This window comes from Equus quagga, chromosome 12 (assembly GCF_021613505.1).
Source record: "Equus quagga isolate Etosha38 chromosome 12, UCLA_HA_Equagga_1.0, whole genome shotgun sequence".
Classification (NCBI taxonomy): Eukaryota; Metazoa; Chordata; class Mammalia; order Perissodactyla; family Equidae; genus Equus; species Equus quagga.
The window spans coordinates 75,456,943-75,473,500 of record NC_060278.1 but is presented as its reverse complement, the minus strand read 5'-3'; positions in this window follow the sequence as shown (position 1 = coordinate 75,473,500).

Sequence of the window (16,558 nt, the reverse complement as noted above, 5' to 3'; positions counted from 1 at the left end):
ATATTTTGAAATTGTTTCCATAGCAGAGTCCCACTGTTTATATCAATGGATTCACTACAATGAAAATAAAACCAGGAAGGATTCAAATATGAAAAGAGATTCATCCATGCAGATCAGGATTTAATTTGTAGTAGAAAATGATGAAGACATTTTTATAATGCTCAATAGAAAGCGAAAAAGAGTATTTAAACAAGAACTTGAATTCATCTGTGTTTTAAAGACCTTGGTTTCACATGATATAAATATAAAGATAAAATTTTCCATTTTACTTCATCATCAAGTAAGAGTAGCCTAATTTAATAAAATGTTCATCCATAGTAAATTCATAAGTAAAATAAATAAGAATGGCTGATAATTTCTCTTGAGAAACTGATAGAAATTTGTTTCAGTTCTAAAAAGTCCTTTAATTTTGATGAGTAACCTAAGAATTTTCAAGTTGTTTATGTAATCGTAAAATAGATTCAAACATTTCATGTATACTTACTCATTTCCTATAGCCAAAAAATTATATAAATCAGAGTAAGGGGATGCAAAATAGTAGTTTTGATAATATTTTAAGCCCCATCAATAACAAATGTTAATAATTTGTTGGCAAAAATTCAATCCATTTTTCTTACGTTCAAGGAATATTAGATTCCTTTGCAATGAAATCACCTACTCAATACTAACAGATGTATTTGATGCACTGATAAAAAGTAAAATGTAGCACATTAATCTATGTTTCTAGTAAACCAAGACTGTAAGGGAGATTTAATAAATATTCCCATTGTTTGTAGTCCCTAACATAACCTAAGAGAATTATAAGTTATACCCAATTAAGTTTCCAAGCCTACAAGAGGACTTTAAAATGAAGCAAATGATTGAATATCCTAGTAACCACTCAATCCAACTTGATAAATTTGTAGTTTTGCCTTATCCCTATTAAATTTTTAAAGCACTTTTTTTTTTGAACTTCTAAAATAATGTGAGATTGTCAGTCTGTTGGAATCTATTGAAAGATTTTGCCTTTATTGAGTGCTGATTATATGCCAGGTTCTGTGCTAAGACTCTTAATTCATTATTTCATTTACTCTTCACAACAACCACGTGAGGTTAAAAAGCTCACGGAGTTAAGAGTTTACCCAAGTATTTAAACCAAGGTCTCTATGTCTTCAAAACACCAGAATTCTCAAACGCCGATACCATGCCTCCTTCCATCTATGTAGATTGCATAGATATTTCCTCAAATCTGTAAAAGTTAATAATAACTTTTTTGCATGGGGTAAAGGACACCCAAATAATGTACGCTTTGATGTTAAGACACATTCCAATTTTAGAAAAGTTAAATACTAAAAAATAAAATTCATAGATCTTAAAAGTATCTATGATATATCAGTAGTGAATGGCATTCATGATTTCCAAAAATATAGAAATATAGTATTGGGCATTTAGTAATGGAAAATAATTCTATTCAAAATAGCAACAAAGCAATGAAATACTTTAAAATTAGTATAAAAAGTTTCAAGATCCATAATGAAGAACTTTAAAAGTCTTAATGAAGATCATGACACAAGTTCTGAATGAATGGAATGACTACCACGTTCTTGGGTGGAAACACTTAATAGTCCCCAAATGTTAATTTTTCCACAAATTAATTTATAAACCAAAATTCCATTGCAATTATAATTCATTTTATAATTGCATGGAAAGATCTATGGATTCATATGGAGAATAAAACTTAAAAATAGCAAAAGGGATGTACTAAAGAGAAAAATAGTTAAGTAGGGACTTGCTTAACCAGATACTAAAAATTTTGTAAAGCCATTATAGTCAATAGGTGTAGCATTGGTTTAAGAACAAGCAAATAAATCAATGGAAGATAAGTAATGGTCTAGAAATAGATATGCATAGACAAGAATTTAATATATGACAAAGGTGGTATTTTAGTTCATTGGGAAAAGAATGGTTTCCTTACTAAATGATACTGGCAAAACTGGTTCTCCACCCAGAAGAAAATTAAGTTGGACTTCTACCTTATATCATATATAAAAATAAATTACAGATGGATTAAAACTTAAATGTATAAGGTAAAATTCTTAGAAGAATATTTACAAGATCAAGGGTTTTGAAGAAGACAAGAAACTAGAAGCCAGAAAACTTAGACAAATTTGACTAGAGAAAAAATTAAAGGCTTTAAAATGGTAAAAATCCAGTAAGTGAAAGAAATAGAAAACATTTTGCAAAAAAATATTTGCAGTACAGAGGACAGATAAAGGGTTAATATCTATAATAAACAAACCACTCTTACAAATAAGAAAATGGTCAATAAATATAGATAACTCAAAGAAGAGCAACTCCAAATAGCTAACTGTATATTTTTTAATTAATAAATTCTATTTTTTAGAGCAGTTTTAGGTTCACAACAAAATGGAGCTAAATACATGCACAACCTCTCCCATTATCAACATCCCTCACCAGGACAGTACATTTCTTACAAGTGATGAGTCAACATTGACACATCATTATCACCCCAAGTCCGTAGTTTAATTAGGGTTCACTCTTGGTGTTGTACATTCTATGGATTTTGACACGTATCCACCATCATAGTATTGCAGAGTTAGTTTCACTGACCTAAAACTCCTTTATGCTCTGCCTATTCATCCCTCCCTCCCCCCAGCCCCTGGCAGCCATTAATCTATTTACAGTCTCCATAGTTCTGCCTTTTCCATAATGCCAAATAGTTGGAATTTTAGAGTACGTAGCCTTTTCAGATTGGCTTCTTTCACTTAGTAATATGCATTTAAATTTCCTCCATGTGTTTTCATGGCCTGATAGCTCCTTTCTCCTTAGTATTGACTAGTATTCCATTGTTTGGATGTATCTCAGATTATTTACCCATTCACCTACTGAAGGACATTTTGGATGCTTCCAAGTTTGGGCAATTATGAATAAAGCTGCTATAAACATCGTGAGCAGGTTTTTGTGTGGACATAAGTTTTCAATTCATTTTGGTAGATACCAAGGGGTATTATTGCTGGATCGTACAGTAAGAGTATGTTTAGCTTTGAAAGAAACTGCCAAACTGTCTTCCAAAGTGGCTGTACCATTTTGCATTCCCATCAGCAATGAATGAGTGTTCCTGTTGCTCCACATCCTTGTCAGCATTTGGTGTTGTCAGCATTTTAGATTTAGGCCGTTCTCATAGGTGTGTAGTGGCATCTCATTGTTTTAATTTGCAATTCCCTAATGATATATGATGTTGAACATTTTTTCATATGCTTACTTGCCATCTATAGATCTTCTTTGGGGAAATGTCTGTTCAGAACTTTTGCCCATTTTTCAATCAATTATTTGTTTTCTTATTGTTGAATTTTGAGTTCTTTGTATATTTTGGATAACAGTCCTTTATCAGATGTTCTTTTGCAAATATTTTCTCCCAGTCTATGGCTTTTCTTCTCATTTTCTTGACATTGTCTTTTTCAGAGCAGAAGTTTTTAATTTTGATGTAGTCCAGCTTATCACTTATTTCTTTCATGGATTGTGCATTTGATGTTGTATCTAAAAAGTCATCACCATACACAAGGTCATCTAGGTTTTCCCTTATGTTATTTTTTAGGAGTTTTATAGTTTTGTGTTTTACATTTAGGTCTGAGATCCATTTTGAGACAATTTTTGTGAAAGGTGTAAGGTCTCTGTCTAGATCTATTTTTTGTGCTTGTTATCCTTCACTTTTGAAAGATAATTTCACAAGGTTAAAATTCTAGGTTTGTGGGGGTTTTTTTTCTCAACTTTTTAAATATTTTTTCCCCACTCCTTACTTGCATGGTTTCTGAGAAGTTGGATGTAATTCTTATCTTTGCTTCTCTATAGATAAGGTGTTTCTCCCCTCACCTCCATGTTCTTTCAAGACTTTATCTTTGATTTTCTGAAGTTTGAATATGGTACGCCTAGCTATGAATGTTTTTGGCGTGTGTCCTCTTTGGTACTCTCTGAGCTTATTGGATCTGTAGTTTGGTGTCTGACGTTAATTTGGGAGAAATTCTTGGTTTTTATGCCTTCAAATATTTTCTTCTGTTACTGTCTCTCTTCTCCTTCTGGTATTCCCATTAAGTGTATTTTTCACTGTTTTTAGTTGTCCCATAGTTCTTGGATATTCTCTTTTTTTTTGCTGGTCTTTTTTCTTTTCAGTTTTGGAAGTTTCTATTTTCATGTCCTCAAGCTCAGCTGTGCATAGTCTATCAATGAGTCTATTAAAGGCATTCTTCATTTTTGATCTCTAGCATTTCTTTTTTATTCTTTCTTAGAATTTCCATCTTTTTGCTTACATAATCCATCTATTATTGCATGTTGTCTACTTTTTCCATTAAAGCCCTTTGCATTTTAATTGTATATTTTTAAAAATTACTGGTCTGATAATTCCAACATTCCTGATATGTCTGACCTGAGTTCTAATGTTTGTTCAGTCCCTGCAAACTGTGTTTTTGTCGTTTAGTATGCCTTGTAATTTTTTGTTGAAAGGCCAACATGTTGTACTGGATGAAAAGCCCTGTGGCAGATAGGTCTTTAGTAGTGCAGTGGTAGGTTGTGGGGAGAGGGGAAGCATTCTCTAGTCCTATGATTAGGTCTCAGTCTTTTGGTGAGTTTGTGCTCCTGGACTGTGAACTTCACCAGGGCTTTTCAGGTTTTTCTCCTTGTAGGTGGGACAGGATGGCTGGAGGGGGATGCAGTTGTGTATTTTCCTTCCCCCAGGTAGGTTAGGGTCTGACAAAATCCCAGCAGGTTTCGTAAAATAGGCTTTGGTAGAATAGTTCCTCCTGAGGGCAGGCCAGGCCTTATTGGAAAAAAAAAAGCATTCAGAGATCTTTCTTCAATATTCACCATAAGTACCTCGTAAAACTCATTGGTGGAGGGGGGACTGTAAAACTCACAAAAATCTGGGGACTCTTCTACGACTGCGTCTCCCTGGAGATTTTAATTCTCAGGCTTGTCCAAACTGAGCCTCCAGCAGTTTGTCAGTAAGTTTTACCTACCTAGGCACTTGTTCCTGTGGTGGTTTCTGCTCAGATAAGTAATGATTCTCTGCATCCACCTGTCTCTCTAGTTTGGGGTAGCTGTTTGCCCTGTGACCTCATTTCTCTGACAGATTGTGATAATGTGATTTATAATAAGAAATGTATATTTGGTCTTTGTCCTAGTTTCTCGCACAGAACTCCTAAAACCTCTGGAATTTCCTAAGCAAAGAGAGCTAAGGTGTCTTTTGTTAGTGAAGTGGCTCTCAGGGACTGCACCTAAGGATGGGAGCTGATTGCCATGGGAACTACCCATGAATATACAGTTGGAGATTTCAGTTCCACCCCCTGGCCTCTGGGGAGAAGAAAGGGGCTAGAGGTTGAATCAATCACCGGTGGCCAATGATTTAATCAATCCTAACTATGTAATGAAGCCTCCATAAAAACCCAGAAGGAGGGGCTTCAGGGAGCTTCTGGGTCGGTGGACACGTGGAGAGATTCAGGGATAGTGGAGAGGGCATGGAAGTTCCGTGCCCTTTCCTCACACCTTGCCCTGTGCATCTCTTTCATCTGGCTGTTCCTGAGTTATATCCTTTTATAACAAACCAGTGGTCTAGTGAGTAAAATGTTTCTCTGAGCTCCGTGAGCAGCTCTAGCAAATTAATTGAACCCGAGGAGGGGGTTGTTGGAACCTGTGATCTACAGCCAGTTGGTCAGAAGTAGGGGTGATATGCTGGGCTTTCGATAGGTGTCTCAAGGGGTGGGGGTCAGACTTGTAGGATTGAACCTTTATCCTGTGGAATCTTATGCTTTCTCCAGGTAGATAGTATTAGAACTGAGTTAAATTATAGGACACTCTGCTGGTGTCCAGAGAAGTGCTTGTTGGTCTGGGGAACATCTCCCTGTCCCCAATACACACATGTCAGAATTTGATGGTCAGATGCACCTTTTACAGATCTAAGAAAAGTTGTTGATTTTTTCAGTTTGTTCAGCTTTTTACTCATTGTTAGGACATAATGGGGACTTCTAAGCTACTTATATGCCGGATGAGAAACTGAGAGTCATAACGTATTTTTTTTTTTTTTGAGGAAGGTTAGCCCTGAGCTAACTACTGCCAGTTCTCCTCTTTTTGCTGAGGAAACCTGGCCTTGAGCTAACATCCATGCCCATCTTCCTCTACTTTATATGTGGGACGCCTATCACAGCATGGCGTGCCAAGAGGTGCCATGTCCACACCCTGGATCCGAACCAGCGAACCCCAGGCCGCTGAGAAGCAGAGCATGTGAACTTAACCGCTACGCCACCGGGCCAGCCCCCCATAATGTATTTTTTAAACACTCAAATTCACTAGTAATCAGAAACTTTAAAATAAAATAACCAGGAGACAGCAATTTGGAAAAACAAAAAAGATATCTAATACTTATTACCGGCAGAGCCACTGGGTGAAGAGATAGTGGGAAATGGTACTCTCATGCATTGCTTGTGGGAATGTGAATGGTTACAGCCTTTTGGAAAACAATTAGGTAATATTTATTAAAGGGATACACATATTTTTTGACCTAACCCATTACTCATTAGAATTATTAGACTCTAACACTTATAAATGAAAACAAAAGTAGGTGAAGATACACGTGCAAAGTCAGTGGCTGTGGGCTGCCTTTCTGACCCCTCCTACACATGTACACAAACAGGAGAGGGACAGGCCTAATAATTCCCTGGCAAGGTGGCTTCCGTTTGGGCTTAGAGGAGTTCTCTGGAGAAGGGGTTAGCTGTAAGCCATCAGTAGCTAGTATACACATACACCAGGCTAGTAAAGGGGACACCAACGTCATCCACTACAATCTGTAAAAGTATATTGTATGACTATGCAAAGAATGAATTAACCTTGTTTCAGTTGACTTGAAGACATTTCTGAAAAAAGCAGAGTTATGTAAAATGATCTCTTTTTTTGACAAAAGCAATGTAAAACAATTCTCTATATATGTTTGTCCATAAATTATACGAGCATAGAGAAAGTATGGAACAACACTCAACTGATAGTTTATGTCTGATACCTGGGGCAAGAGAGTAAGAGTGAAGATGACAAAGGTAGAGAAGCGGAGTAGAGGAGACTGTCAAGTGGAGCTGATTTAAGGGAAAATGGGGAAAAAGAGATTGCACTTTGATTATAATTAAAGAATACTAAATAGAGACGTTATTTGAAGTGTTTGATGGTAAGGCCCGGCATTGGTGCCTTCTGTCCAGGTTGGGCATACTTTACTTTCTGTGCCACTGGAGCCCTGGGGAAGGAAGATTTCCATTTTGGCAGATTTTTTACCATCTGTAGTGAGTTGAATGGTGTCCCCACAAAAGGTATGTCTAAGTCCTGTGCCCTGTACTTGTGAATGTGATCTTGCTTGGAAATAGGGTCTTTGCAGATGTAACTAAAGATATTAGGAAGAGATCATTCTGGATTTAGGGTGGGACCTAAATCCAATGACTGGTGTCCTTATAAGAGAAAGGAGAGGGAGATTCGAGACACAGAGACACATTGGGGGAGGCCATGTGAAGATGGAGGCAAAGATTGGAGTGATGTGTCTACAAACCAAGGGATGTCAAGGAATACCGATAGCCCCCAGAAACTGCAAGAGGCAAGGAATGAGGCCCTCCTAGAGCCTCAGTGGGCAGTGCAGCCCTGACAACACCCTGATTTCAGATTTCTAGCCTCCAGAACTGGGAGAAAATAAATTTCTGTTGTTTTAAGCCACGAAATTTGTGGTAATTTGTTGTAACAGCCTTAGCAAACTAATACCCCATCCCATGCCACAGATGCTTTATTAAAGACTTAGATGGTGGTAAAAAGTCAGGGCAACAGTTTGTCTACTATTTTAAATTTATCATGCTACATAGGTATTTTGCTGCTGCCTATGAGTGCAAATCAATAGAGATGTACAAAACTGTACCATTTAGCAGGGGCATGCACAGCTGGTTAGAAAATTGAGACTGTGAAAAGAAGCTATGCATTTGCTTTAAAAATTTACCTCTTTAGGGGCCCAGCCCCATGGCGAAGTGGTTAAATTTGTATGCTCCACTTCAGTAGCCTGGGGTTTCTCTGGTTCAAATCCTGGGTGTGGACATGGCACCACTCATCAGGCCACACTGAGGTGGTGTCCCATATAGCACAACCTGATGCGCTCACAACTAGAATAAGCAACTATGTACTGGGGCGCTTTAGGGAGAAGAAGAAGGGGGGAAAATAGATTGGCAGCAGTTGTTAGCTCAGGTGCCAGTCTTTAAAAAAAATTTACATCTTTAATATGTATATACCTTTAATAATGCATATGAGAAAATAAATATAAAAATCTAAATGCATATTAGAAAGATGAACTGATAGAAAACTTGGAAGGCCTGTTAACAAGCATTTGGCTAAAGAAAGAAGACGTGGCCAATAATATATAAAAAGTATCTTCCTTATTAATAATTAAAAAATGAAAATTATAAAAAGGAATCTACTTTCAGCTATAAAATTGGCAAAGATAATAACTAGTGTTGGCCAAAGTTCAGGAAAATGAGCACTTTCACACACAGTGGTCAGAGTATATTGATGCAGAATTTCTGGAAGACAATTAATAGCCTATTAGACATTTAATAACCTACTAATAGCCTTTCCATTTCAAATATACTTGGAGCCATAAATCTTAATTCTATTTATTTATCCTGAGATGATAATCAGGGTACTAGGAAAAGGCTATATACAAGATGTTCTCTGTGTTGTTTATATTGATACAAAAATTGAAAACAGCCTAAAAGTATGCTAATAAAAGCTCAGTTGACTAAATTATGGTATAATCTCTTTGAGTGGAATTTCTTCAGGCATTAAACATGAGGTAGTAGTAGAATGTGTCATGAGTGTACATGTCTGTGATGTTCATGACATAGGTAAAAGGAACAGATTGTAAAACAACATACCATGTGGTCACATTTTTGGAAAAGTATAAACAGAAAACAAACTGAAAAGATGCATATAAAATGTAAACAGTGGTTATCTCTGGGAAATAGGACTACATTGGACTGTACTTTCCACTTGCGTGTGTGTGCGTCTGATTCATATTTTCCAAATTATCTATTACACTATCACCTTTATAACAATTTTATAAAATTACTTTTTAAAAATGAAAACAAACTGAAAAAAAAATATGTATATATCACTGGCTAGATGATCAGCTCCTTGAAGTCAGGGACTGTGAAAAAAAATTTTTTTCTTTTTTTTATTGCAAGAACACTGGTTTATAACGTGATATAAATTTCAGGTGTGCTTCATTATATATTTCGATTTCTGTGTAGATTACAACATGTTCACCACAAAAAGACTAATTACAATCCATCACCACAGACATGTGCCCAATCACCCCTTTTACCCTCCTCCCGTTCCCCTTCCCCTCTAGTAACAACCAATCCAGTCTCTGTTTCTATGTGTTTGTTTGTCATTGTTTTTATCTGCTACTTATGAGTGAGACCATATAATATTTTACTTTCTCTCTCTGACTTATTTTACTTAGCATAATACCCTCAATGTCCAATCATGTTGTCACAAATGCCCAGATTTCATTGCTTCTTATGGCTGAGTAGTATTCCATAATGTATATATGCCACATCTTCTTTATCCATTCGTCCCTTGATGGGAACCTAGGTTGCTTCCAAGTCTCGGGTATTGTGAATAAGGCTGCAATGAACATAGGGGTGCATATATCTTTATGCATTCGTGTTTTCATGTTCTTTGAATAAATACCCAGCAGTGGAATAGCTGGATCAGGTGGTAGATCTATTTGTAATTTTCTGAGGAATCTCTATAATGCTTCCCATAGTGGCTGCACCAGTTTGCACTCCCTACAGCAGTGTATGAGGGTTCCCTTCTCTCCACATCCTCTCCAACACTTATTATTTCCTCTCTTGTTAATTATAGCCATTCTAATGGGAGTGAGGTGATATCCCATTGTAGTTTTGATTTGCATTTCCCTGATAGTTAATGATATTGAACATCTTTTCATGTGCCTGTTGGTCATCTGTATATTGTCTTTGGAGAAATTTCTGTTCAGATCTTTTGCCCATTTTTTAATTGGGTTGTTAGTTTTTTTGTTGTTGAGATGTATGAGTTCTTTATACATTTTGGATATTAACCCCTTATCAGATATATGGTTTGCAAATGTCTTCTCCCAGTTGTTAGGTTGTCTTTTCATTTTGTTGATGGTTTCCTTTGCTGTGCAGAAGCTTTTTAGTTTGATGTTCACCCGCTTGTTTATCTTTTCTATTTTTTCCCTTGCCCGGTCAGACGTGGTACTTGAGAATATACTGCTAAGACTGATGTTGAAGAGCATACTGCCTATGTTTTTTCTGGAAGTTTCATGGTTTCAGTTCTCACAGTCAAGTTTTTAATCCATTTTGAGTTAATTTTTGTGTATGGTGTAAGATAGTGATCTACTTTCATTCTTTTGCATGTGGCTGTCCAGTTTTCCCAACACCATTTATTGAAGAGACTTTCCTTTCTCTATTGTATGTTCTTGGCTCTCTTGTCAAAAATTAGTTGCCCATAGATTTGTGGGTTTATTTCTGGGCTCTCGATTCTGTTCCATTGATCTGTGTGTCTGTTTTTGTGCCAGTACCATGCTGTTTTGGTTACTATGGCTTTGTAGTATAATTTGAAATCAGGGAGTATACCTCTAGCTTTATTCTTTTTTCTCAGGATTTCTTTGGCTATTTGGGGTCTTTTGTTGTTCCATAAAGATTTTAGGATTCTTTGTTCTATTTCTGTGAAAAATATTGTTGGAACTTTGATAGGAATTGCATTGAATCTGTAGATTGCTTTAGAAAGTATGCACATTTTAACTATGTTAATGCTTCCAATCCAAGAGCATGGAATATCTTTCAATTTCTTTGTATCTTCTTCAGTTTCTTTCAACAATATTTTATAGTTTTCAGCGTACCAATCTTTCACCTCTTTGCTTAAGTTTATTCCTAGATATTTCATTCTTTTTGTTGCAATTGTAAATGGGATTGTATTCTTAATTTCTCTGTCTATTACTTTATTGTTAGTGTATAGAAATGCAACTGACTTTTATATGTTGATTTTGTATCCCACTACTTAGCCATATTCATTTATTATTTCTAAAAGATTTTTATCCCACAACTAGAAGGACCTGCAACTAAGATATACAACTATGTACAGGGGGGTTTGGGGAGATAAAGAGGAAAAAAAAAAAGATTGGCAACAGTTGTTAGCTCAGGTGCCAATCTTTAAAAAAAAAAGATTTTTAGTAGATTCTTTAGGGTTTTCTATATATAAAATCGTGTCATCTGCAAGTAGTGACAGTTTCACTTATTTCTTTCCGATGTGGACCCCTTTTATTTCTTTTTCATGCCTGATTGCTCTGGCTCGGATTTCCAATACTATGTTAAATAAGAGTGGTGAAAGTGGGCATCCTTGTCTGCTTCCTGTTCTCAGAGGGATATCTTTCTGGTTTTCTCCATTGAGAATGATATTAGCTGTAGGTTTATCATATGTGGTCTTTATTATGTTGGGGTATATTCCTTCTCTACCCATTTTATTCAGAGTTTTTATCATAAATGGATGCCGTATCTTATCAAATGCTTTCTCTGCATCTATTGAGATGATCATGTGATTTTTATTCTTCATTTTGTTAATGTGGTGTATCATCTTGATTGATTTGCAGATGTTGAACCATCCCTGCATCCCTTGAATAAATCCCACTTGATCATGGTGTATAATCTCTGTAATATGTTGTTGTATTTATTTGCTAGTATTTTGCTGAGGATCTTTGTATTATTATTCATCAGTGACATTGACCTGTAATTTTCTTTTTTTGTGTTGTCCTTGTCTGGTTTTGGTATCAGGGTAATGTTTGCTTTGTGGAATGAGTTAGGAAGCTTCCCCTCCTCTTCAAGTTTTTGGAATAGTTTGAGAAGGATAGCTATTAACTCTTCTTTGAATGTTTTGAAGAATTTACTAGGGAAGCTGTCAGTCCTGGACTTCTATTTTTGGGTAGGTTTTTGATTACCATTTCAATCTCCTTACTGGTGATTGGTCTATTCAAATTCTCTATTTCTTCTTGATTCAGTTTTGGAAGGTTGTATGATTCTAAGAATTTGTGCATTTTTTTCTAGATTATCCAATTTGTTGGTGTATAGCTTTTCATATTATTCTCTTATAATCTTTTGTATTTCTGAGGTGTCTGTTGTAATTTATCTTGTTTCATTTCTGATTTTATTTATTTGAGCCTTCTCTCTTTTTTTCTTGGTGAGTCTAGATAAAGGTTTGTCAATTTTTTTTTTTAAGATTTTATTTTTTTCCTTTTTCTCCCCAAAGCCCCCCAGTACAAAGCTGTATATTCCTAGTTGTGGGTCCTTCTAGTTGTGGCATGTGGGATCCCACCTCAGCATGGTTTGATGAGCAGTGCCATGTCTGCACCCAGGATTTGAACTGACGAAACACTGGGCCGCCTGCAGCGGAGTGCGCGAACTTAACCACTCGGTCATGGGGCCAGCCCCTTGTCAATTTTTTTTATCTTTTCAAAGAACAAGCTCTTGGTTTCATTGATCTTTTCTATTTTTTTTTAGTCTCTACTTCATTTATTTCTGCTCTGATTTTTATTATTTCCTTCCTTCTACTGATTTGGGGCTTTGTTCTTCTTTTTCCAATTCCTTTAGATGCACAGTTATATTATTTATTTGGGATTTTTCTTGTTTGTTGAGGTAGGCCTGTATTGCTATAAACTTCCCTCTTACAACTGCTTTTACTGTATCCCATAGATTTTGGCATGTTGTGGTTTCATTTTCATTTGTCTCCAGGTATTTTCTGATTTCTCCTTTGATTTCTTCATTGATCCAATCGTTGTTCAGCAGAATTTTGTCTAATCTCCACATATTTGTGGCTTTTCTGATTTTATTCCTGTTGTTGATTTCTAGTTTCATATCTTTGTGGTCAGAAAAGGTGCTTGATATCAATTCAATCTTCTTAAATTTATCAAGACTTGTTTTGTGGCCTAATATGTGATCAGTTCTAGAAAATGTTCCATGTTCATTTGGGAAGAATGTGTATTCTGCGGTTTTGGGATGGAATGTTATATATGTATCTACTCAGTCCACTTGGTCTAATGTGTTGTTTAAGGCCAATGTCTCCTTATTGATCTTCTGTTTGGATGATCTATCCATTGGTGTAAGTGGAGTGTTATAGTCCCCTACTATTACTGTGTTACTGTCTATTTCTCCTTTTATGTCTGTTAATAATTGCTTTATATATTTAGGTGCTCCTATGTTGAGTGCATAGATATTTACAAGTGTTATATCATCTTGTTGGATTGTTCCCTTTATCATTATGTAGTGCCCTTCTTTGTTTCTTGTTACAGTTTTTATTTTAAGGTCTATTTTGTCTGATATAAGTATTACTACCCCAGCTTTCTTTTCTTTGCTATTTTCATGGAGTACCTTTTTCCATCCCTTCACTCTCAGTTTGTGAGTGTCTCTAGGTTGGAAGTGTGTCTCTTGTATGCAGCATATATATAGGTCTTGTTTTTTATCCAGTCTGCCACCCTATGCCCTTCGATTGGAGCATTTAGTCCATTGACATTTAAAGTAGCTATAAGATAAGAAGGTACTGATAACATGTACTGAGCTATTGATAAGAAGAATGTATTGATAAAAATGTACCATTTTACCTTTTTTTCTGGGTGTTTTAGTGGTTCTTCTCTGTTCCTTTCTTCTTCTCTTGCTCTCTTCCCTTGTGGTTTGATGGCTTTCTTTAGTATTATTTTCGGATTTCTTTCTCTTAATTATTTGTGTATTTATTACAGGTTTCTGGTTTGTGCTTACCATGAGGTTCATATATAATAGTCTACTTATATAGCAATCTATATTGAGTTGATGATCTTTTAAGTTTGACCTCTTTCTAAAAGTTCTATTCTTTTACTCTTCTTCTCCAACATTTTATGTCTTTGATATCATGCCTAACCTTTTATTTTATGTGTGTGTATCCATTACCCTCTTATCATCGAAATAGGTAATTTTAGTACTTTTGTCTTTTGACCTTCATATTATCTTCATAGGTGGTTGATCTGCTACCTTTACTGTATTTTTGCCTTTGCCAGTGATTTTATTGCCTTTTATTGTTGTTGTTGATCATTTTCTTATTCCTGTTTGTGGTCTTCTCTTTCCCACTTAAATAGGTCCATTTAGCATTTCTTGTAAAACTCATTTCTTGGTGATAAACTCCTTCAATTTTTGCTTATCTTGGAAACTCTTTCTCTCTCCTTCCATTCTGAATGATAACCTTGCTGGGTAGAGTATTCTTGGCTGTAGGTTTTTTCCTTTCAGCACTTTAAATATATTGTGCACTCCCTTCTAGCCTGTAAGGTTTCTGCTGAGAAGTCAGTGGATAGCCTTATGGGGTTTCCTTTGTATGTCACTTGTTGCCTTTTTCTTGCAGCTTTTAGGATTCTCTCTTTATCTTTAATTTTGGACATTTTAATTATAATGTGTATTGATGCAGGCTTCTTTGGATTTATATTGTTTGGTGCTCTCTGTGCTTCCTGTACTTGGATGTCTGTTTCCTTCCATAGTTTAGGAAAGTTTTCAGCTATTATTTCTTCAAATAGATCTTCTGCGCCTTTGTCTCTCTCTTCTCCTTCTGGGACAGCTATGATATGAAAGTTAGTGCACTTGATGTTGTCCCAGAGTTCCCTTAGACTGTCCTCATTCTTTTTAATTCTTTTTTCTTTTATCTGTTCAGGTTGGGTGATTTCCTCTTGTCTTTTGTCCAACTTGCTGATCCGTTCTTCTGTATCATCTACTCTGCTATTGAGTCCCTATAGTGCATTTTTCATTTCCAGTATTGTATTCTTCATTTCTGATTGGTTCTTTTTTATATTTTCCAATCCTTTGTTGATGTTCTCATTGTGTTCATCCAGTCTTCTCTCAAGGTCAGTGAGCATCCTTACAACTTTTTGCTTGAACTGTTGGTCAGGTAGATTGTTTATTTCTGTTTCATTTAATTCTTTTTCTTGGGTTTTGTCCTTTTCCCTTGCTTGGAACATACTCCTTTGCCTCCTCATTTTGCCTCTTTCTCTGTGCTTATATCTATGTATTAGGTGGGTCAGCTACATCTCCTGATCTTGGAGAAGGGGCCTTATGTAGGAGATGCCTTTTGAGGCCCAGCAATGTGTTTCCCTTTCATCACCAGTCCAAATGATACAGGAGTGACTTCTGTGTGGGCTACCTGTGTTCTTCTATTGTGAGAGGGTTGCTCTTGCTGCAGGTACCCAGGGAGTCTAGGCTGTCCCCCTGGCTGGCTGGTTGTAATGCTCAGCTGCATGTGGCAGCTATGAACCTTTCAGTCAGTTTATCAGGTTTGGGGGGCCCCAGCACAGTGCAACATCTAACAGGACATTTCTGTTGAAGTTTTTCTGTTAAGTGGGTAGGCCCCCAGCATGGCTGGTTGTTAGGCTCAGGGGCTTACAATTGCTGTAGGCCTCCTGCCTGCAAGGCTGTTGTCAGCTTTCTCAGGATTGCAGCTGAGTGGGGCTGGCACCAAGCATGGGATACCCAATTGTTTCAGACTTTGGAAGGCAGGGCCGACCCCCTATGTGGCTGTTTGAGAAGAACAGGTCTTCTGCTTCTGATAAGCCCCTCGGCTGACAGGTCCATACCCACCGTCAACACAGTCCTGGCTCATGAACACATCCTCATCCCCTGGAGCATATCCTGTTGCCCCACTGCGGAGGGCCCTGAACACTCCACCAAAGCCCCGCCCACTCCACCTGTTCTTAATGCCCACCTTGCCCCATAGATGTGAACCTACTCACCTGCCTGCAGAGGATCCAGGCACCCAGTCTATGTGGGCTGAAAAGTTACCTGAGGGCTTGCTGTTGGGTGGGGCCAGTCCCTAGGACAGGCTGCCTGCCCTGGCTGAGCTGGATTAAATCAGTGCTCTAGTGGGTGGGGTAGACCCTGGCTAATAGGCCAGGGGAAGAACTCCAATGGTGTCTGCCAGCGTCTGTGTCAGCATGCCTGTACTAGGTCACAATAATGGCTGCTGCCAATGTCTCAGGCCCTGAAGAGGTCTCACCTCACCAAGATGCACCCAGAGCCTATCAGGTGAGTCTCTTTTCACCAAAGGACAGCGCACTTTTTGGTGATTTTAGGTTCTTTCCAAAATGGATGAGTTTGTGCATGGGCCCTTTAAGAACTGGCCTTTGACCGCTTATCTCCGATTTTTTTTTTTCTAGGGGTAGTCGCCATTGTAGTTAATGGCAACCAAAGCCAGATATTATGACATTTATCTCAGTTGAACTGAGTCTGAAGGATGCTTATAGTGGCAACACTCCCCTGCTCAGGTCTCCCACTCCTCCAGGGAAGACTGCGTACGTTAGGATTGCTCCTGCCCAGCTATGAAGCTGCATGGCTCACAAAGGTAGCTTTTTTCTCTCCAGACAGGAATTTCTATGTCTTCTGCCTCAGTGAGGACTGTCCCTTATTGCAGGGGTTCTTTTTATCCACTTTTCAGTTCTCTCTCAGGGGTAATT